This window comes from Cinclus cinclus, chromosome 5, assembly GCF_963662255.1.
Source record: "Cinclus cinclus chromosome 5, bCinCin1.1, whole genome shotgun sequence".
NCBI classification, from domain to species: Eukaryota; Metazoa; Chordata; class Aves; order Passeriformes; family Cinclidae; genus Cinclus; species Cinclus cinclus.
In genome coordinates this window covers 23,334,221-23,358,725 of record NC_085050.1, presented here as the reverse complement: position 1 = coordinate 23,358,725, position 24,505 = coordinate 23,334,221, and positions in this window count along the sequence as shown.

Sequence of the window (24,505 nt, the reverse complement as noted above, 5' to 3'; positions counted from 1 at the left end):
GTCCCCGGTGGGGTCAGGCGCCCCCACCCCTGCCAACCCGCGGGCTTACCTCGATCCACTTCTGAGCCTCGGTGAAGGCCAGCTCAGGCTGGGGGGGCTCGGGAGGAGGCTGAACCTCTCCCAGCTCCAGCCCAGGACTGGCCATCTGCAGGGCCCCGGCGCGCCGCGGATGCGGCGGGGGAGAAGCCAGGCACCGAGTCGCCAGCCCCGGGTGAACCGCGGCCGCAGCGGGGGAACGCCGGAGGCCGCTGCCCGTCTCTCCCTGCCTCTCCCTGCCTCTCCCTGCTCGCAGCCGGCGGGGCGGGAGCCGGGGGCGGCGGCGCTCCGCAGCCCGGCTGGCTGCAGCTCGCCTGCGGTAACCTCTCTCCGCCGGTGCCCCGTCAGTCCGCCCGCCCTGCCGGCTCGGTCCTCCCTCGCCTGCCGCCCCCGCCCGCCCCGCCGGCGGAGCGGAGCTGCGCTGCTGCGCTGTCCTGAGCTGCCGGCTAAAAATAAAACAGACGGGAGAAGCCGCTTTGCCTTCAGCCCATGCAAATGCCCGCGCCGCCGCCTCCCAGCCGGGAGCATCGCATCGCATCGCGGGCGGCGCTGCGACCGGGGGGAGGGTGGGCGGGGGACTCGGGCACCCCGCGTGGGGGACGGGGACGGTGATGGCAGGGCACTCCCTGCTCGGGGAAGAGCCGCTCCCTTGACCCGGCTGCTCCCGGGGACGGGGGGACTCGATGGCACGGCACCCCCTGCTTTGGGGGGCGGCCGGTCCCCCACCCTCAGCTCTCGGAGGGAGCCGAGCCGCGCACGGTGAATTGCTGTTCGCGGCTGCTGCCTTAAACACCTCATTAATCGATGTTGCTACGCGGAGCACGCGGGAATCTGCATCCCCGCGGCGGGAAAGCGCGCTGCTCCTCGCCCGTCCCTCACCCACCTGCCTGAGGGCCGGGGGCTCCTGCGGCAGGAGCGGAGCACGGCAGGTGCCTTGACGGCACTGCGGAACATCTCCTGGGATGCTGAGGGGAGACACCGGCCTTGTGGAAACGCGTGAGGGTCAGCACAGGGCCGGAATGCGTTTGTCTTCTTTGAAAAGCGAAGCAGGCATCAAGGTGTGCTTAAAAATATACACCATAGGTGAATACTTCCCATCTTTCTCTTTATGCAGAGGAGGAAATCCAGCTCTGTCCTGCAGAGACTTGCGTGCCGAACTTACATGGTGCCCTCGCTCAAGAGGATGCTTTTTAACCTAAGTTTAAGCACAGGAGTTTCTAGAAACAGATTTTTTTTTTTTTTCAGCAGGCGTTTTAAAAGACAAATCCTAAAAATCTCCTCTCACAAGTGTTCAAAGGATGAGCCAAAGTTACTTGCTTATATTCATGCAAGCATAGAAAGGTATCTGTTTGCTGGAAATGCAGGTATGCGAACCTTAACCCCACTACTAAGGTTTTTTTGAAAGGGATCATAACTGGCCACTTCTTCTGTTTGTGATAGGTGCCAACAATTTTTGACAAGCAGCAAACTTTAGGATCTACTTTTCAACATGCCCTTACTTTGGGCCTTATTTCCCCCCTTGATAGTCAACAAAAATTACCTACTCCTAAAATATAAATATACCACAAAAGTGCTTATATTTAACTCTGTTTCCATTCTAGGAATTTGTCTTCATTGTTTGCTACCTTTATTTTCAGTCTTTGTTTATTGCTTCAAATATGCTGGAGTAACAATGGGCCTAAAAACAGGATATAAGGTTTATGGGGATTTTTCTGAGAACTGCAACTAGACAAAAACTAGACAAATGGGTAATCTAATCTCAAATATTTAAAGTTAAATAATAAGTGTATTTTGAAATACTTATGCTAACAATCTATTTTCTGATTCTTGTAATATTTAAATAACATTGATGTTTATCAGACAACAATTAGATTCATTCTCCTGGGGCAGTGAAAGACTAACAATTTAAAATAATTATCCTACTTTTTTTTTCTTTTTTATTACTGTGCAATATCAGATGCATGATTTTCCTGTCTGGTGATCTCAACATCACCTCTTGGAGAACCAGAAGAGCTGGCTTGGGCTGGGGTTAGCACCATACCAACACAGAGCAGCATTCAAGACAAAGACCACCACCCCAGACCTTGTCTAGAAGTGAGGGGTGGACATTCATTTATGGAGTCAATTTTCATGGACCATTAAAGAAAATGTGCTCTGATATATACTTCTATTTATACGTTTACAGTCAAGCACACACAACTTTTAAAATTTATCAAATCCTCACAGTGGCACATGGATATTGAGTTAGTGCAGTCTTTAAAGAGCCCTGTTATGTATTTAGGAGTGTAAAAGACACTTTGACTGGCAGTAGGAATCTGGCCACTTCTTTTCTAATCCTAATCCTGAACCAGCTTCTCATTCGGTCAAGTATGAGGCAGCATCCCTACCTCCCTGTTCCCATGGAAACCCACTTCTAGCATCAGCCCAGCTTGCTTTTTTTTTTTTTTTTTAAAAAAACCACCATCTGCCTGGGGAGTTGCAGGGCTTGCTCTAAGGCCCTTGAATTCCAGTCACAGGTTTTTCAATTATTCTCCTTTCCATTTTACAACCACCCTGACAACTACATAAATAAAAATATGAAAACTAGAATGTTAGAAACTCCAGCAAGTTTTTCCCAAGGTCACTCAGTTGCTCCTAGCCAGAAATATTGCTAGAAACTTAGTTATAGAATTCATAGCAGCAAAAAAAAATAGGATTTTTTTTATTTATTAGACAGGGGAAAACGTACGGGGGTGAAGCTATCAGTGTCAAACTGCATATCTTTGTCCAGGTTCAGTTGCCCTTCCCAAAATTAGACTGTGCCTATGCATAAGTAAAGTAACTGTAGAAAAATGCGTAACATAGTGGTTATGGGAGATAGCAGAAACAGAGAAAGGGCATCTTCTCTGGTTTGAAGGGATCTTTCTGCTGCTGTGCACAAATGGAAAAATAGAGGCTTTGAGGAAGATACTGTTTTAGGTACTCATATTACTTGGTTTGGTCTTCTACCTTGTTTATTTTTCTCTGCTGAGAAGAGGAACTCTGATGTTTCTTTTTGTCTTTAACCATCATCTAAAATCGTTAAGCCTCTTGAGTAGCAGGAGGAGAGGTTTAATAAGGCCTGACTGCTGTTATGGCAGGTCTGATCTTATCCTATGGCAGCAAACAACAACTAGCTTCAAGGAAGCTGAACAGCTTCTGCCACTATGATCTGTCTCCCTGAATGAACTGGTCTGGTGCTCAAGACCAAGTTCTCAGCAAAACTATTCCTAGATGGCATCTTTGTGCTCTTGCTAGTCTTTCTGGTTGTATCAGCCTGACAACAAACCTTTTTCTTCAAAGCCAATCTGTCACAAATGCTTCCAGCAACCTGCATAACCTCTATTTGAAAAACATTCATTTTACCAAAAAGCATGGCACAGAGAACAAATGGGTGGAAGACTCAAGGATCATATATGTCTATTCTATTTTACCTTGCTCATTAATCTTTTCTTTGTGAGCTTTTACCAATGTGCCTTAAGCCAGCAAGGACCCTGGGCTGTTTAAGAAGGGAAGTTATCCTGCTGGCATCAGGGCTTTTCTGCCTTCTCTCCTCCACAATCTGCCACTCCAGGCTGAAATTCTCTGAGCAGTACTTCTGTTTTCAACAGACCGTGATGGTGACATTTTGGGATGTTGCACAGTCCTGGGCCAGATCTTAGAGAAATCTGAGCTGAACCATAAGCATACTGTTCTGGCTAAGTATCTTCCCCGCTTGCTCAAGGACTTCTATGCATTTCTTTGGTTTGCTTGTCTTTTTTGTGCCTTTAAGAAATGACTGAATATTATGCAGAGAACTTGAGGTTGTATGGTATTTATTGTAAAAATTCTGCTTGGAATTCCTTCATTTTCTAAAGCATAAGCTAGGGGTAGGCACACACAGCACAGCTCTGTTTAACCTCCAGGTCATTTCAGAGCTCCTGTCTCTGAACTGCCATCGGCCTCACTGTTGCAAAGAGCATCTTGGCTGCCTGGTGATGCTGCAGGAACTGGACAGCTCTGGCATAAAGATGTTGGCATTAATGCTTCTCAACAGGTATTAACCCTGCCAGAGAGTATTTGGAGATTTTTTTACTGACTTTACTGATTTGACTTTACTGCCTTTACTGTCAAAGTCAGGTTGTGCATTTTCACAGCCTGTCCTGTGTGGTAGGGTGAGTTGAGAGGTGAGCTGAGCGAGCAGATGAGAAGAGTCCCTAAAGCAGCATCTATCAAGGCAGAGGAGGGTGGTGGAGGAGATGGTTGCCAGGAGTTTAGAATTCTCTTCCTTGATAAAACTAGATTCAGAGAGAGTTCTACTCTCAGTGACATGCAAGCTATGTTGGAGAGAAGGCTGGTAATAATATCCACTTGGAAGCAAGACATAGAAAATCCCTACTTTTGAAAAATTACTCTTTAAATGAGATTCAGTTATTTTTTAATTCTCATGAAAAATCAATGAATCTGTGACCATGAGAGCATGTTGATTTTTCCCAACCACTCAGACAAATGTTGTGACTTCACATTTTATTTAATCAGGGCATCTGCTGTGGTATATTTGCAGTGTTCAGCGTTTGGCTGACAGCATCTGTTTGTTTATCCCAGCCATGCTGTCTTCTATCACAGTCACTTTCTGGTACCACTCGTTCAGCAGCATATTGTCAGGCTTGGCATTGATGTTCTGTGTCATTCTGGGAATTACAGGAATAGATGGATCGTCTGAATTTGCTCTTTCCTGGGAGAAAAGCAGGATTATCCCTTCTCACACTGTTCTGGAAGAAGGTGAAACCCTTTTGTGAAGCAGGTTTTCTCTATTTTGGACTTTTATATTGATTTTTGTAAGCTAGTACAGCCAATTGTCATCTGGTAGCCGAGAACCATTTGATATTTTGCTGTTTTACTGTCTTTGCAATTAATTAATTGTTTAGATTTTAAAACCTGTTGAAAATCTGGGATTAGATATACCACATGTTGCTATTTAATGAGCTATAAGCCTAATGAATCAGAGTGTAGATGACTCAGAATGAGAGCTCACGTGCATAAATGCATGTAAATATTCAATGTCATTTACAAGCTGTAATTTTGAGTGGCTTCACCATCCTCTCTGTTCCCTGCCTAAGAAATCCCTGATTAATATCTCTTTGTTGTAAATGCTGCTTTGCCTTTAGTTGTGAGGCTTTCCTGCCTGGCCTTCCTTTCTGGCTTTGAGATTTGCTTCTGTCTCTCCTGGAGGCCTCCAGATCCCAGGCTGACAGTTCTGCTAATGGCTCAGAGCCTGGCTTAGCTTCTCCTTTCATCCACAGCCATGGCCAATTCTCCTACTCACCCAAACAACCATTTCCTTCCTTCTTTTTATTGTTCTCATCAAGTCTTGCCTTTCCTCTAGTATAGGAAATTCCTATATCCAGCCTCCTCTTTAACAGGCTTTTTTTTTTTCTCCATGAGCCTGCTTTCTTTTGTCCCAGCTTGCCACAATCTTGTGTATTTCACCTCCAGTACGTATCTCAGGTACTTCTCACTTCCTCTTGGTCATATGTAGTATGTGGATGGAAAACCTGACACATAAAAACTGTGAAAACCACTGGGAAAGAAAAGCAAAGAGAAGACCAGTGAAAGGAGAAAGATCACAAATGAGTAATTACAAGTTACTCAAGGTTAAAAAGACATAAACTGGGTTGAGAAGTGAGCAGTAATATAAAAAAAGAAGTGGAGAAGTGATGAAAGGGAAGCGAAACAGTCAGAAATAAATAAGTACCAAGGTAAAGAGAAGAATAAATCTGAACACAATACCAGTGAACTTGTCGGAGTATCCTTTTATTCTTCACTCACAGCTACCAAGCATTGCAAGGTCCAAGTCCATACATATTCTTTCCAGATCCTCTCATATAACATATGCTAGATTACAAAAGGAAAATGTCCACATGCCCAGACCAGCAACTGAAAGGGTACTCTGAAGGAATGTGAGGCTCTTCCACCCTGCTGTCTGCTCCCAGAGCTGCATAGCTCTACCCTCTTGACAGGTCAAACCTGGAAAAGGATGTGGCAGGACAATGGGTCTTTCACCAGCTGTTATCAAGGATCTATTTAGCCCATTAAAACAAAAGTGCATTGATGGGGAAGGGATGCTTATGGGTTTGTATACCTGCCAATATGACATCCTGTTTCTTTAGTGTAAAGACAACAAACAGCCTTCACTTCTCTGCTGAACTGGAAGTGACACACAAGCTCAAAACAGTATTTCTCCTCCAGTATTCTTTCAATTTTGACTGCTTTTTAGCTACTTTCTTAAAATCTACTTCATTCAAGACTGGAAGTGGAAGTGGGGGTGTTTGTTCTTCCAAACACAGTCTGGTCCAGAGCAGGACTCTCCACTTCCAGGATGTATCTGCAATAACCTTCCAGCTGATTTTGCACTCTGCTCATCCAAATGCAGTATCTTCCCCTGCTGCCACACACACAGTATACATATTACCTACTTCCTTCTACCACCCAGAGTAAATTAGCAAGCACATGGAGCTACTCAAAATTTTCTCAGTGAGGAATGTGGTTAAAGTCACCACTAAAGAAGGAGATTTTTTTAAGTTGGCTAACATGCTCAGAGAGCACGTGCCAGCTTCAAGCTCCATAAGTGCAGCTGAGTCTGACTAGGCTCAGTCAGACAAGGAAAGACAAGGGGGCAAAGTAGGTGGTTCAGGGGTCTACAAACCTCTGCAGCAAACTGTGGCTTCAAGCAAGTGCTACAGAGTTGTGGTAACTGGGGGAAGAGAGATGGTGTCATGTATGAGACAGCATGCAAAGAATGCAGCCAGAAACTTTTGCCAAACTGGTGAAGAACAGGATGAAAATCAAAAACTGTATGTGGAAAAGAAAAAAAGGTGATTTGAAAACCAGGTTCTAGCTTCCAAAGTAAATTCCTGGGTTCTTATATTCATTCTGTTGGTGTACAATAGATTTTATATAGTGATGGCATAAACATGTAGTTCACCAAACCACATTATTTTTTGCAAATGAGCAAAAAGAATAGCAAACCCCCCTCCCACTGATATTAGAACAACTATTTGCTAGGTAGCTGCTTGTGAAAGTTTGAGAAATGTGGGAAAATCCACATCACATTCAGCCTTTAATTTTAGCAGTGACTTGCATCATTCAGAAAGAACTGCTGTATAATATCTTCCCTCACCTTTCCTTTGTAAATAATTCCTGTGGAGAAGATCAAAAGGGAAAACCTGCACCTGAAATTAACACTGTGCTTTATCCAAATTTGTTTGCAGTTTAGCTGGTTTGCAGCAACTTGGAATATTCATTTACTCAAGATAAAGAAATAAACAAACAGAAGTGGATAATGGAAAGGAAAGAGAGAAGCATGGTCAGAAAACAAGAAAAGCAATGAAAGACTTGCCTCCATGCAGTAGGACAACAATACATCTTATTGAGCAACAGTATTATTTAGTTCCATGACACAAGAATATTAGGGGTGGGGTTTTTCTCCTTTGATTGAACATTAAAAGGACAAAATTTAACAGAGGATTGTGTTCAACTAGCAGCAAGAAAAGGCAGAGCAGTGTAGGATATAGGTGAGTTTTTTCTCTGTAAGCAGGCTCTCTTGCTCAGTGATCTCCTCTGTAATGACAATCCTTGCAGAGCAAGACCCTCATCAAAGCCTGTGAAGGTGCTTTTGTACCACAGGTACCATTTCTGGGACAGATGCGATCTCCCATCACAGACATGGATTGTCACATATTCATAAGAGTCAGGGACCCAAAATCAGCCATCAGTCTAAACTCTATTATGTTTTATTTATTATGTTTTCTGTGTTTTTTTCTACCCATCATTTCAAAGGATGGAGTATAATTTGTAACCTAAATTACTACTGTGAGCTGTGAGATAATTTCACCACTTACACACACATACCAGCTAAAAACAGAGAAACTGGTGGTGAAAAATGTAAATCTAAGTCTGACTGCATATACAGAATGCTTCTTGATGAAAATGTCTAACACTATTAAAGAAACAAGGATTACTGTTAGTATCTGCTGGAGCCCCCTAATACCTTTCAGCACTCTAAGGGAGTAACTTCCTCTGCTGTCTTCTGGATCTCTTGGGGATGATATTGGACTTCACTGAATTCCACAGAAACTTTCCTGAATCCAAAGACCCCATCCTACAAGAGTATGGATCCATCACAGCCTTCCACACCTCTCAGTGCTGGAAGGGTTCATATAAGTTTTCCACTTTGCTCTTTTGAGCTCAGCCAGAAGATGATTCTGCTCCCAGCTGGCCAGATGTGAGCCACCTCCAAACCAGTAGCACCATTCAGTAGCCCCAGTCAGTACCACTAACTCTGGCTTGACAAACTGGGCTTATGTGCTCAAGCCCAAGCACCATGAGGCAGATTTTGGAGCAGGCTTTGTTCTTTTCCAGCCTGCTTTAGAGTGGATGTGATGATGTAGGTCTTCCTGTTGGGCCATAATCCACGCTGACAAATTGTCAGGGAAAAGAAGATATTACGCTGTTGAATCACTGTCTGAGCTGCTAAGTTATTTATTATATGAAGGCTGCCCACCCATATGAAAGTGGAGATTGCCAAGAAAACACTACTGTTGAGTACAGCCAAAAAAAGATTATGAGCATGGCCCTTAAAATAGAAAAATTGAAGGGGAGGGGGGGAAAGGATTCCTTTAAAGTAATATTCGTAGAGTTCTTTTATTATTACTTCTCTAATTATGTATTTCTGTCCAGCCAGGAAAAGGGGCTGAAGTTTTTCCCCAGTTTGGAGGCCCCAGTGCTCTTCTATGGGCATCCACAAGAAGCCCAAAGATCAGGAAAATCTCAAATGATCACTCAAGGGAACAGAAGATACTTTCTGATAATCTGCATTACTGAAATTGTTGCAGATATCTGTTGACTCTTATTCTCAGGCCCTTTTTGGCTTCTGGTGGGACTGTCTATCACAGGAGGTCCTGATCTAGCCAGAGGAAAGGACAGACAATCCACCATGTCCAGGAAACTAGATGAGGATTTTGATAAGACATTAAAGGAGTTAGATGCTCAAATCTCAAAAATTAATGGGGTTAAGCCCCTAAGTACTAGTCCTAAGACACTGGTGACCCTATGTTTGCATAGCACGCTAGTGTGGGAGAACAGGTTTTGGAAGATTAGGAATGAGGTTGCAGCCTCATCCCTACTGGGATGCAACTGTATAAGACAGGTAAAGAGCATTGAATGAGAAGAAGCTGATGTGTATTGACCAACTACAAAAGAGTAAAAGGGCACACAGTTGTTATGCATGTGTGAGAAAAGGTATGAAGGGTTAAGAGGAGAGAGGTGGTGTTTTTAGAGTGAGCAGGTTGTGCTGTGAGAGGAAGAAGTCAGTGTTGTATGGTGCTGTTTCTCAGTGGATTGCAGCAGGGAAAAGGCAAGAAGGCTTTGGTAAACTGCTGGTGCTTGCTACTGTCTTTGTTGTCAGCATTTTGAGCCCACAGTCAATCAGGAGAAAGGTATGAAAGTTTTTAGATATGGGACTGATGCTTGTGTCAGGTGTGAGTCTGCCGTTCATTCAATTGGAGTCCTGTGTAAGGGAGTGAGCAACAGCATGCTAGTAGGTGAGCAGAAGGTCAAAATGAGGGTGTATCTCTAAGTGACTGGAGTGTTACTGCTAAGGAAACATTTTAGGAGGCTGAAAGTTCAGGTCAGACAGCACAGGGACCACTAGAGTAATTAATCATTTGGCAGACTTCAGCACCAAGGTTTTCTACAGGACAAGGGGCCTTCAGTTAACTTCAGACAGAGTGCAGGATGATGTTTTGCTGAGAATTAATTTTTTAATCAGGTTTCTGTGCTGAATTAGAATATGCTAAATTTGCGTCTGTAAACTACTTCAGCTTGATTTTCAATCAAGATTCATTGCAAATGTTTTTCTGTATAGACCACTTTGCCACCACATTGTAGCAAAGATTGTTGTGCAGGAAAAGATGATCAGTCCCTGGAGCACCTTGTGAGACTGGTCAACATCTTACATGCCTCAGTGAAACTGAGAAATCATGAGCCTGTCAGGAATAAACTCAAACCTTGTTGACAGTCAAGGACCTGTGGGCTCTTCATCCTGTGTAAGGGAAGTCATGCAAGTGGTTCCACAGAGTGGAAGATTTTCCAGCCATGTAGAGGGACTGGGCTATCAGCTGTGGAAGCTCTTGTAACATGAAACCAATTCTACTTTGAGGTGGCTGGTGTCAACATAGCACTCAAGTTTTCATGATCTAAACCTAGAGGAAGGAGATACGTCTGCAAGGAAAATGGAGTCTCATATGTGGAGTGTGTGACATCTTGGAAGAATAATGGTTCTTCAAGGCACATACTGTGGGTATGTTCCAGCAACATCAGGTGGCTATCGTCTTCCCTTTCACTTTCTACAGCAGTTAATTTCTCCAGCTTCCAAAATGCTGTGAAAAAAATTTGATTACAGAGCACTGAAATTGGCCTAATAAGAGAAGCCAGATGGAAACGTTCTTAGTGTGCATAGTCACATGCTGGGGGTGCTGTGCAGAAGAGTAAGAGCTGTACATATGCTTCATTAAAACTGCCACTTTGTAGGTCTGCTTTGTTGCAAAGTTTGTGATAGTTCTTATTTTCAGAGGACTTGAAAGTGCTGGGGCCTACAGGAGCAATGCAGGGGAAGGAGTACATTTTGAAAAAACTCCAGCTGGGGCAGGTGAGGAGCTCTGAGGGAGGGAGAGATTCTGTTTTTCCGTAGGTAGACATGGACCTCTGTTGTTTTTTTTTGCTAATTCTGCTTCACTCCCCTTGTGAACTTGGCAAGAACACAAACTTTCTGAACACATTTGTATTTTTCAATGCTTGTGACTGTGAAACCCACAGCAGCGAGATGAGGCTTCTGCACCCCATCCCAGAGAGAAGACTGGACAGTGAGAAAATTATACCCTAACTTCTGGAGTTAATTTCTTATCTCCCTCTAAAACTTCTGGTCTTCCATGCCTGAATTGAAACGACTTAATTGAAACACTCTGCATTTAGAACTTGTGATAATACAAAAAGCCATCACCTGACTCTTCTCTTCTTATAGAAACACTGTGCAGAAGTACAGAGGGAGATGTTTACATCAACAGATATCCTCAGTTTATAACATAGTGAATGATTATGAAACTTAGGACTGACTTTCTGAACCTGTTTCAGTGAGTATAACCCAGTTAACACGTCCTTTATAGAAAATATGCAAAAAAATAAGGAAGCAAATGCTTAAATGCATACTAAATCTCTTGCTCTCCACCAAATAAATACACTGTGCTTAACAGGCATAAACAATGGCCTGTTTCTTCATGATTGTAACCATAAATCTGGCTCAGTTACTGTATACATTCTATATACCTTTATTTAATTTTGAAGAATACTACCGTAAATTTCCAAAATATAAAAGCACTGATTTTTTTCATAGATATTTACAAGTTACTAGTCTGGGTGATAAAAGCAGGAGAACTGTCACAAAAGAAGTTATATAATGACAATCCACTCTAAAATTATATGTACAACTGAAGTTGCGTCTGAGATTGAAAATGCAATTTGATAATGCTTTTATAGCATACATACATATGCATGTATATATATTGAGGTTATTGAAAAAGGAACATAAATCTTTGGGGGACCATCACTGAAGGAGTTATGCAGAAATATTCTTTTCATTCGAGTTTAAAAGTGAATGGTGTGAATGTGTAACTACTTGCTACTTTGCTTTCAGTGGTGTGGGTGGTTGTTGGTGCTACAGTAGGTTAAAGCTGTAACACTTAAAAAGGCCACTTTGCTGTAACGTGAGCTCCATGTTCTGAGAAAAAGCCAGGCTGCTGAGCTGTCCCTGTGGATTTCATGAAGCTCTGAATCGAGGTAATTTGTTGATACTACTGTAAATTTGATGAACAAAGTTTTTCTATATAGGTTGTTTTCATTCAATGATATTTTTAGAAGTCTTCTGTGGTTACAGAGTTAGTTAAGTTGGCCATGATGTTTGCTAAACTACTTATTCAAGGTAGTGCTGAGACAGAAGTTATGTGCAAAGAGAAAGATAATGGAGGGAATCACACATGACTTGTCATATGTGAGCAGATGTTTTTAGTTAGCTCCTGCTCATAATGATAATCATTTGCACATTAATTGCTTCAAATGTGTTACAATGCATTTGAATTTATGTTCACCCTGGAAAAATCCGGAAGTTGTTTCAGCCAGGACCATCTGATTTCCTATGGATTTTTAAAGTTTATGTGGGAGCAAAAGCAATTGAAGAAACTCGCCAAAGAAAAATCTGTCAAACACCACTATATGTTAAGCTTCCTTTTTCATTCTACCCCAAGTTCATGTTACGGACCATTCACAGATCCTGAATGATAATGCCTTTCGACCAGATCCTGTAAAATGCTATAATGCTCTTGAGTCTAGAAACCACACCCATTATCTGAGGTGCATCTCAGTGTTACTGATGGTTTTGAGGGATTTTTTTCACCATCAGTGTGCTTTTTGAGATAGCATAAATGCTAGAAAAATTTTGGCAGGGAAGCAAAGCATTCGGTAAGTTACAGTGCCATCTATAGACAGAACACAGCATCAGCCTGCAAACTGAGGTCTCACTTCCTTCCAAAACCTTACTTTGTACCTTCAGCAACCACGGCACTCTTTTAACCATCAGGTGGGACTAAACACTAAATCCAACAGGAAACTCTGAGCACTGTGCTCAGTCTTTAGGCACTACTAAAATCCTCAGAAAACTTGTTCAGCTTTCCTGCTTAAGCTGTATTTTTCTACCAGTGTAGTCGCTGTTTTGCATTTATTTTTTCCTAGATGGTCTCCATCTCCTAGTAACACAGAATTGCCTGGTGATCTGAGTTAAGGGTCAGGGCACTCTTAAACTCAGCCTTCATCTTACCAAGTGAGTAGGCTAGTAAAGTACTTAGGTGAGGCTTTACACAGAACAGAATTGACTAAAATTTTATAATTCTCGAAGGGCACATCTGCTGTCACATAATGGGAAAGGCTCTGATGGGAGGTCGGGGGTCTGCCTCCAGCTTCCTGATTTTTCTGCCTCTGATGCTTCTGTATTTTATCAGCTGTGTACCACCACCAGATTATCTTGTACAATAAAATGTAAGGATCTCTAAAATACCTTTTGCATAAAGAAACTGGATATACATTAAGGCAAGGAGAGATGTTGCCTTCATGGTATGAAGCTAGACACTGGTGTGAAAGAGAGTTAAATCTGTGTTAAATCCCAGTGACTAGTAATTGCTTTCAAATGGGGGACCACTGCAGGAAGAGAGAACTATTCACTATAATGTGCTTAATAGTTAAACTTAGTTAAATATAGAGTGATTCAGTGTATGCTTTGGCAGCATAGCAGGAGAAGATGTCTAGCCAGAGAAGTGACATAACCCAGGACGGCCTGTCTGGTCTCTTTCTCTCATTCAAAAGGGCATCTAGCAGTAGGAGACTATTCACTGTAGCAGTATTAATCAGGGATAAATATCTCCTTCTTGCCATCACAATGTTTAACTCCTTTTGGGGAAAAACTGTGTCTAGACTCAGTATTCCCATCGCCTGGTTTAAGCAGTGCCCTCCTCTGTAGGTTTACAGCTCTGTGCTCCCCAGCCATAAGCCCCTTGCTCTTCCCATCGGTTTTGTAGAGGATCATGCTGCCTGACTGAAGGCTGATATTTACTTGAGTGACAAAATGTGTGGGTGCAGGGCTTTTCTTTGTGCAGGTTTCTCAAGAGTAGTGGTGGCAGAGCAGGGTATTGAATGTAAGACTGGTCTGACGGCCCAGCCCTCCTTCTTTTTTCTACCACTTGTCCACAGTACTGTGGCTTGTCAGTGAGCTTCCTCATTGCTTTGGGCAATAATGGCTTTCTTGCCTCTTGTAGGTCTCTAGATTTTCATCAGGTGAATAAAAGAAGACTTGGGATTGAAGCAGTACAGTGTGCCATCCCTGGACACTTTGCCACCAGCTTCAGCTGGCTTAGGAGTTGGGTTTATGACCCTAAAGGAATTGGATGAACAGCTCTTAAGCTAAATGAAAGGAATGTTTAACTTCAGTTACTTTATACTGTCTTCTTGCCCAAACTTGCTTCATTCAAAACTTGATTCTGGAGGACATAAACCTGGAAAAAACAGCTTCCCTGTGCAAGTTAATTTTTTGTGCCTGTTTACATCAGTGTGATCTCTGTGGATCCATTCTCAACGCTTGCAAAAACCTACTTGCAAAACAACTCTGAGAAAATGAAAACAAAAACCACAAACCAAAAATTAACAGACAGTTTCAAAAGAAAAAGTTTTAAGTCTTTCACTACTGAAAACTACTCTTTACCTTTCTTTGGTAAAAAATAAATAAATGAATAGGATGTGTTATATTTTCAAAAGCTGTAGACATAAGTTTGGGGAAAGTACTTTGAATGGGCAGGGAGAATCAAAATTTGTCTTCCAGCAGGACTAATGCTTATGATCTTAGGCCCAGGGAGGTAAAAAAATCATTGTTAAAACCAAAATCTTAGAGTCTATATGCTGCCATTCCAGAAATACAAACCTGTAGTTCTGTCAACACTGCCATTTTTCCTTTGCCTGTCATGTCAGTGAATACTTTGTTTTTCTAAATGTCCATCAGGCTGTAGAAAGTAGTTAATATTCAGCAAGAGTAAGGGCATGACAATATAATTGAGATGAGAGTTCCATGGAGTCTCTTTTTTTTTTTTTTTTTAGCTCAATTGAGAGAAACTGTCACTCTTTGAGATACCGTGGGAATAGAGAGGATATTTTAGGACACAAACCTTTCTGGGAAACATGCCCTCACCAGTGTGTGCCAGTTAAACTCCAGTATAGTTCATGTTTTGTGGCTGCTTCAAAGAAATGCAGACCTGGACTGCTGCTGTCCATCTGTTGTGTCTCACCCTGAAGGCTTCCTAGACTGGCGCACTTAGAGATGTACTAAGACAAACACATCTGGGCAACAAGATGTAAGTGAAACTCATTACCAATTCAAGTTCAAAATCTATATGTTATAATGCAGTACATTTCTACATTAAAAAACCACTCCAGACCCTAAACATTTTTTCAGATTAGCTACAGACCTAAACTCACTAGGAAATGAGAGGCCTGGCCTTCTGTATGTGGGTGCAGTTTTATGCCTGAGTACCATGAGCATGCACAGGCTGTAGTTTGGGAAGCCAGTATTCCATTCCAGTATTTTCTGTCTTTTTTTTAAATGCAGAAAGGTCAACTATAATTCCCTACAGTAAATGGCATGAGTTTGATCATTTTTCCTACAATAGGTGATTTATTTTTTTTCACAGCTTACAAAGTGCATGCATATTAATATTTGCAGATGTTTTTTCCAGCTAATTATCTTATATATGCTGGACAGAGCTTTAAGGGTACCCCCATGTACCCTTTTGTTTTGTTATAGATTTCACTGTCCATGCTGGATTTGCAAACAAAATGTGTAAGCCTTTATTTTGCCCCAGATAAGAATAAATATAAATAAATAAACAGGTGTTGAAAAGCCTTTCTAGTGCTTGCATCTGTGATTCCCTCCTGAAACAAAAGTTATTCTGAAAGCTTTACTGAAAGCTTACTTTGAAAGTGAGTATTTTTGCAGACTGCTGACTGCAGTACTACATTTGCTAAAGAGATGTTGTCACACAATGGTTTGCTTCTGTATTATCTAGGTCATGGGCCAGAATTCTCCTGGGTGCTAAAACTTTCCATTAAGCTGAATTTGTTGGTGCACAGTGCAGCTATTTGCCTTTTTAAAGCTGGTCCTAAATGGGAATGCTGAGTGGCCTGCCTAGTTTAACTGGTTTTGGTTCTATGTAGAGACAAGGGGCAAAGCCCTTCCCCTGAGGGTCTGGCCTCTTATTCTGCCATGGCCAAGCACTGACTGGGCATTGAAGTTCCCTAATTTATGCTCCCTACCCCACATATTCACCAATGTTGATTTTGAGAGTGTTTGTACGGTAATCCCTGAAGGGTTTGCAATCATCCATAAAGAAAAGTGGTTCAACAAAAAACAGCTAAAGCCAATCTCTTTGCACAAATTTTAGCTAGCAAGAGCCTAATTTAAATCCTAGAAATGCAAACCATAGAATTTAAAACCTAGTGTGTTCCAGAAGTCAGTGTATGGTAAACTTCCCCTAAATTCAATGAAGTAATTGTTCTTATTTTTGCTCCTAATCCTCTTCCTCTTGCATGTGAATATGCTTGTGAGCAGTAGCTCTATCTCAGGCATTTTAAAGCATTACCATGTATTAGCTGCATTTAGGTTTTATGACTTCTTATTTAAGATTTTTTAAAAAAACTTAAAGTTTTAGAAATAACTCTTGATACTATTATGGTCCATATTTTTGATATATACTATAATGATCCATGTTGGATGATGCATATTTTACACAATGCACAGAAAATATCTTATCTACGTAAGAGAAAATAATGGATCTGTGTCCAGTCAGTGGTTTGTTTAGGACAGCACAAAATCTAAACTGTGGCTGGTTTTGGCCCTCGCTGCTGCTAGATCTGCTCTTTTATCTGGAGAGAGCCTTTTCTTCACCTGTTGGTCCATAATGTATGAGAGGTTATTGCATAGATGTAATAAATATACCTTGGCCTGACTGCTGAAATACTGAAAGGACAAATATTGAGATCTTGCCATAGACATGAAAAATATTGTGGAACTGGATAAAGCATATCCAACTTGTCTTATTTCTTAAGAAGATTTACAGAGCTTATTTCTTAAGAAGCTTTCCAGCAGCATTCTTATGGAAAAAAATCCCAAAGAGAAGGAAGTCGCTCTGTTGGTGGTCACTGCTGGTGAAAAGTCCAAAAATCTCCTGTCTGAGAATGAAGGCAGAGACAGCCCTCACAGGTCTGCATTCCTCTAATAAACACAAATATTATCTATTACATTACAGTGAGCAAATATTCTAAAAATGCATTCATTATTTATACAAACTCATGTTACTGCTGTGGTTGAACTTGTGAATGCTTACACTTCAGAGTATGGTTACTTTGTTGAGATCCACATTTTCTGCCTTGTTCTAATTTATAAACATTGGATTTAGTCTGGGTAAGTCTTCTTACAGCTTAACTGTAATTTCCTGTGCTAAATGGAGTCAGATGAGTGAGGATATGAAGACTTGGAAAAGTATGATCATTCCAAGGAAAGATGTCCCACTTGATGTAGTAGAATTAGTACAATTTTATAAGAAGGATGGGCAGTTTGTTAATTCCCTGTCCAGTTCAGAGTGAAAAATACCAAGGGAGGGGCTTCTGCTTGAAGACAAATGGACTTTTGCCTTCCTCATGCAATGAGTTCAGGCTCTGAGTCTAAACAGATGTGGAAATACCATCAAGTGTATGACTAAGGAAATCACTTCAGCCTATACATAAATTCAACCATGTGCTAGAGCCTAACTGAAGGCTTGAGTTCAGCTGACATCATGGGCTAGCCATGAGCTGAGGTGCTCCGTAAAATCAGACCCCAAGTGCTACACAGTACTTAAAAATGAATCTGCCTGTTGTAGCCTAGGAGCTGAATTTAGTGAATGTATCTGAGCAGGGAACTTTTTCCGTCAAATATAATGAACCAAATGAAATTTCCTGACATGCATGCATCAAATGAGTTAGGAACAAAACCAGTGTTGCTGTGGAGCTAATGTTTCAAAATTTGAGTAGCAGTATTTCTTTTCCTTTGATTGCACTCAGAGGGACCCAAGTGCAGTTGTGGATTTTGCTTTCAAAAACACCAGCTAAGTTACAGAGTTAAAAAAATTCACTTAAAATTTTTTGAGGCTGGCAGAAGAAATATCTCAAGCTTTGAAAAATCAGAGATTTTAAGCTAATTTCTTCCTAATTTTTTTTACTCTGTCAATGAGTTTGTGATTCTCAGCCTGCAACGTAGCAAGCACATTCCCTGCAGCAAAGACAGGCTGCAGTCCCAGGCTCTCCCAGGACCATTCCCTACTACAAGCCTCAGAAGTGACACTCACGAGCTACACACATCCACACTACAGCTAAGCAAAGGATTAAAGTCTGTCACCTGACTGATATGGATCTCTGTAGCAGCTATGGCAGACAGACCATAGAAATGAAACAACTTTTGTAAAACATGTTGTACAAGATCCCTGGCTGCTTAACCAGCAGTTTCTCATTGACCTGAAACACTGCATTTTCACAAAGAGCAACAATTTTCCTAAACCCTCATAGCCCAATCAGGGTCATGAACTTGCACTCATCTGACTCAAACCAGACAGGATTTTGCCATCTTTGGTAAAAGATTTGAATGACATTTTACAGGAAAGTTTGTTGTCACTGCTGCTGGTACTAACCATTTTTAAAAAGCAGCAGTGTTTATGACTTCTTCTCAGAGGGTTGTGAAAATTGAAAATCAGGTCCCAAACTGTGTATTTAGGGAAGATCACATTCATAACAGCACTGGGCTGCATCAAAAACCTGTAACAGCTGCTTTCTGAAGTTGGAAAAAATTAGCCACTCAGCCTTTTTTCTCACATTGTTCAGTAAGAATTGATCCTGAGAAATGTGTTGTTTATTGACATGACTTTATCTTCAGGGCCATTGTTCAGTGAAAGGAGAAAGAATGGTTGGTAAAGTCAGATAAAGTATCAAGCTAGCCAAATAATGATATTCTTCTCTGAATCATCTTGTTCCTTCATCAATACTTCTTCAGATAAACAGGAATATGGCCACAGCCTTGCCACCTGACCTTTTTTCTGCCAGAAAGCCTGAATGCTGCAACCACTCTTCATATAATCATCTATAATTTAGATTGTAGATGTCCTCAACTCCCCAGTGCTGCTAAACATTTTTGTGGAATGGGAAAAAGAAGGAGAAAGTAGTATTTCTTGAGTGTTGAGTTGCAATATAAGTCTACTGGAAAAATATCTTCAGGCATTATAAGGGGACTCGGGGGACTGTGTATATCAATACAGACTTTACAGAACTCTTTGCAGACAGACGTGAGTTCACCTGATTGTTCTCCAAGTCAGTCAAGCTGAGGTTAGCCTAACACTAAGCTTTAGCTAATAAGTCCAGCTAAGAGGGAGGGTGTATTAACTCAGGCCCAAAGCCAAAGTAGAGTAAATATAAGAACTGCAATAAAAACCAGGGGATCTATGTCTCCATTCCTTACTTGCAAGGTGGGGATAGTTAAGCTGCACTTTTCCCACTCTCAACACACCAGGAATAGAAGCTCTTCTGCTAAAATGTTAACATGCATACTTATGAAAACTTGAAAAGAAAATGCAACTCAGTCTGGCTACAGTGCTGTAAGTAATAATACCTCTTACTATGGTATGGACTGTTACTAACCAATGAAATTGACTGTCATGTTTTTATGGTACCCTGCTGGAAATGCTAAACTAGCTGAAGTACCTTTTTCTAGTCTGGTTCCTCCAACATCATGCAGATCTCACTTTTTGTATCTTACTACAGGCCTTGCAACATTATCTAACCACATCTGAAGCTCATCTAAGCAAAAATTACAGAACTTTCAAATCAGTTCTACCTAGCTCATTATTTGTTCACTGAGCTTCATCTAGCACAATGTTTTTGATGCACAATTATTTAGGGGATTGGGAAACTTAATTGAGTCTTATGGTGCTGCTGGAAAGATGACAAATGAAAAATGTCCAAGAATTCTCTCATTTTTCTGTTTTTTCCCTGTGGCACCCCTAGGGATGCTACATGCATCCTCAGGGAGGACTCTTCGTATTCCAGTTTCTGATTCACTGACTGTTGGAAGTGCTCCCTCAGGTCTTTCTTTGGCCTCTGCCTTCCCCAGCTGTCTGTGAAGTGACAATCCTCCCATCAATAACAGAACCTGCATCTCCCCCCGGATGCATCTGCTGCAGCCATTCTTGTTCTTCCACCCCAGACAGAGAAAGCCAGCAGTCAGCAGCATCAGCCTCCAGCTCCTCCTGCAGGGAACAACTTCCCCACACAAAGCATTTGCGTTTTCAATGAGGATTAATTAGGCAAGCTTCAATCTGTTTCCTTGAACTTCTTGTCGTCCCATTCACTTTTATTGTTTTCACTGGATTTCAGATTTTTTCCCTTTATTTAGCATTCCATTTCTTCAATTTCTTCTCCTCTCTGTTTACCTTTCTTCCCTGATTTCAGGATTTGGAGTAATTTTGGCAAGGTTTAGTCCTTTTCACTGCCCTTCATTTCATCTCAGTCCATTTGGTTGTAGTCACTCCAGTTCCAATTTTTCTGGGTTTTTTTCTCCTGCATTTTATTGGATAATGTCTCCCTTCCAGAACATTATTAGACTTTGTTCTCTGATTTCAAGATTTCATTCCCTTTCCTGAAAGGGAATGAAAGTACCTGACTTCCTCAGTTCCTGAGGATGGAGCAACACTGATCACTGCTCTAATTTTTCATACTGTAGTAGGTAACCTCAGGAACTTTAACAGAAGCTGGTTGTTTAATTCTGGTCCCTTACACACTTGCAAGGATGGAGATGCTCCCATTTCTCTCACAACTTGTTCCAGCATATTACTTTCCTATGAAGAAATACTCTTCTAGTTTCCACATCTCCTGAAATTAACCTTGCAAGCTGCAATTCGGAGTTACTGCCCTTTGATAGACTATCTCCTACTACCAGGAAAAATATGACTTTGTGACCTTTGCAGTTGCCCTTGATATAGTTGTAAGCTACAACTGGACCTTGCCTTAGTCTCCTTCATGCCAGACAATGTACACTGAGCTCCACCAGTCTCTCCTCATAGGCCACATGCTCCCTGCCTCTGTAGCCTGCTGCTGGACCTTCTCCAGATTCTTCCACCTCCTTTTTGGACTGGGTAGAGGACCCAGAACTGAACCACTATTCCAGGTGCAACTAGGAGTAATGGGTAATAACTTCCCTCCACCTGCTGGTCTCATTCCTTCTAGTATAACTCCCAACACAGTATGTGATTTGCCCTACAGGAAGAATGCTCAATATATGAGCTTATGTTCAACTTGGCACCTGCCATAACCCACAGGTTGCAGAAGGGCTGAAACTCAGCTCATCACCTCCCAGACATAGGGGGCTCTAGCCAGGTGCCAAGTTCTGCACCTCATCCTGTTGAACTCTATGAGCTTTCTTCTAACCCATCCTCTCATCCCTTGAGGTCCCTTGGCTTCAAAGCATTTGGAATGTCAACCAGTCCCTATAACTTAATATCATCCTGTACAATATGTAAAAAATTACAAAACGCCAGTGATATTTTATATCCTTTGGTCACAAAGGAACTTTAATGCTGTTACTATGCTTCTGGCTGCATTTTTCTCAATTTGCATTTGTTCTCATTTAGTCCACAGTTTCACTGACCAGAAGTCCTTACATCAGCCTCTTCATGCTGCTGGCAGCACCAGGAAAGGGATCCTGTGACTAGAGGGTTCATTGCCAGTCTCATTTGCTCCCAATGCCCACCACAGGCCCTGCTGTCTTTGCATTAATGGCAGAGGATATGATTGTGTCTAGGTCCTTTTCCAGCTAACTGCTTCTCCATCTTAAATATTTGAGATTGATAAACTGGTCTGTGTGTCAAAAGCCAGTGCTGTTGGAGTTAGTCCCACACTTTCCTTACTTCCCCCAAAAATAATTCTATTTAGTATGGTAAGAGTAGTGTATATACTGCACAGCAGTATATACTGGACAAAAGTTGTGCATCAGCTGCAAGTAAACTGAGGATCTAAGCCAAAGACTATTCATATGTGAAAGAGGTTTTGCATGTTGCATTATGCCTAACTTTTGATTAAGATAAGGATTGGCTGCTTGGCTCCAAAATCAGAAGTGTACTTAAGCATGTGAATGATCCCACTGAAAGCAATAGGACTAGCTGTGGACTTAAGATATCATCTGGATCTGTCATTGGTCCTAAATCTGACTTGTTGCTTTAAGTTTCCCAATGCTGCCATCTACAGAGTAAGATAACTACAGCTTTCAACAGGCAGGCAAGAAAACAGTTACAAAAATGATAGATTGCACACAGTCATCCCTGGTAGAGCTCTAAATTAGCAATGTGCATGTCTGAACAGATAAGCCTAAAATCCTACCTGAGACTCTTCAATATTTCTCAAGTATTTCCAAGGATAGTTCTATATATTTACTGTTGAATATTCACCTCTGGAAGGTAGCACAAAAATGGCAGGAACCTTCTAACTCAAACGAATTTGCTCAATAGACTCCTCTGTCTGGAAGAGCAGCAGTCACCAGTTTCTTCAGCGTGGGCGAAAAACACAGCATGTTTTGCAAGCTCCTGCCCTTCTCAACAATTTTCACAGGGAAAATTTAGGGGTAAATTCAGGAAAAGCATGAAGGGCTTTCGATGAGAAGTAGGGAGGGTCAAAAGAGGTAATTTACTTAAGAAGGACACAGGAAATCAAGGAAAAGTAACAGTTCCAAATGGAACTACAGATATAAGAACAAAGAGGAGAAAACAAGGAGGGACAAGAAATGAGCCTTATTTCAGATAGATGTGCCCAATACAAAATAATATAAGAGCACCTTCTCATGAAAAGTGTTTTGATACATAGTACTCTAAAACAACAATTATTGTCCTAAACACTTCTGCCAAAGTGTGAAATAACAGGCAAAGATTAAAATTTAAAAACTGGCAAGTAGGTAAAATAAGCTAGAAAATATGAAAAAGAAAAGCATTTATTTTATGATTACACATGCCTGATACAGCTTTAAAACATCTTCCTGGTTTTCTGTTTATGGCTTATTCAATAGCATTTTAAGTTGTCATACACGTCTATGCATTGTGACTTTTTTTCTGAATGCAGTAACACATTTGGAATGGCTGCACTGTAATACTGGAACATCTTGCATCTATCCAGCTTACAAATCACCACCTACAGTTTGAGATCTCTGTCCCAGCTCCCAAGATCTCGGCCATCCCCAATAAGCATCTTCCTCTTTCTGAAACCCAAGATGTTTTAAAGTAAATCCTAGCTGTTCGCTAAGCCCTTGTCATCATGTCTGCAGGGAACAAAAACCTAGCTAGTGACATTATACATAAGTAGACAGATAACATTCATTCTTTAGTTTTTCACTTTATTTCTATTCTTTGAAACTATATCTGGGCTCAGAATGTGAGAAAATAAAATCTGGCACAAACAACCCTTTCCTTATTTTTTCATGAGGCCTAAATCATTAAAATGTTGACTTTTGGTAGATTCTTAACCCAGAAGCTTGAACAGAATGAAAAAAAAAAGTTTACAAAACACTGAACTAACTTCAGTAGCCCTGTTTGTACTGCTAATTAAAACAAAAAGTAAAACAAATAATGGACTGCTGCAATCACTCTAAAATATACAGCAGTGTTTCAAAGGCATGTTCAGGTTTCTTCAGCATTAACTCTACACAGGCACAGTCACAGCACGTACCCTCAGTAACTGCAGCACTAAAGCTCACTGCCCCAGGTAAGGCAGCCAGCTCACTTGGCATTTCTCACACTCCTCCTGTTGTAGCTGGTTTTTACTGTGCTTTGTACTCTCCTGTGCTCCTGCCCCTTTCATTTCCTCTCTTGCTGGCTGTGTTGCTAAGCAGCCTGAGCCACAGGCATGGCTCTGGCTCCGAGCCTGCGCTGGAGCAGAGGGCTGCAGCACTGATGTCCCAGGAAGCATCTCCTCCCACCCCACGACAACCTCCATTAAGAGGCAGAAGATGATACTGTTGTAGAGGACAACCAACGACACACAACAGACCTTTTCTTAGCCATAGTTATCACCTCTCTGCTAACAGAAACTGAAGACACTGATGTTCACAATTGAAGTATACTGATGTTTAGTAAATCCTTAGAATTCAAATTAAAATGTGCTGCAACCATTTGCCAGCTTCAGCTACTTACATGAGCTGTAACAAGGCCCAATACAAAACAGCTTCAGCCCACACACAGCTTTAATAAAAGCCTGAATTACCCTTCAATAAAGCCCTGAAGCCAGAGCAGCTTGCAGCATACCTGGCGCACCAGTGACCAATACATGACTGTGTTACACAGCATTGTATAAACTGGTTGCCAGGGACAGACTGGGACTGCGTAATGATAAAAGACCCAAATTAAAGCGTGTTTGTCCCTGACTACAACTACCTGAAGTATCAGCAGGGAGCTGCAAGAACAGCAAACAGACTCAGGTAAAAATAGTTTCCACAGGTCATGGTTCATGCCAAAGAACGTGTATTATAAATTAAGTTTCTTGCCCTTGAATCCAAAATTTCCTCCTGCTGTTAGAAATTCATGTCATGTGGGTTTCTCTTCAAGTCATTTTGGATGGGACAGATAAGTACAGCTTCTTTAAAGGTCTTCATAACAGAACCACAAATCAGTAAGCACACATGGCCTAGCCCAGGATTGTGTCCTGCCTCAGCCAGCAGGTTTGGTTTAGCTACAGGTAGGGAAAATACCTGTTCTAATACTGTCTC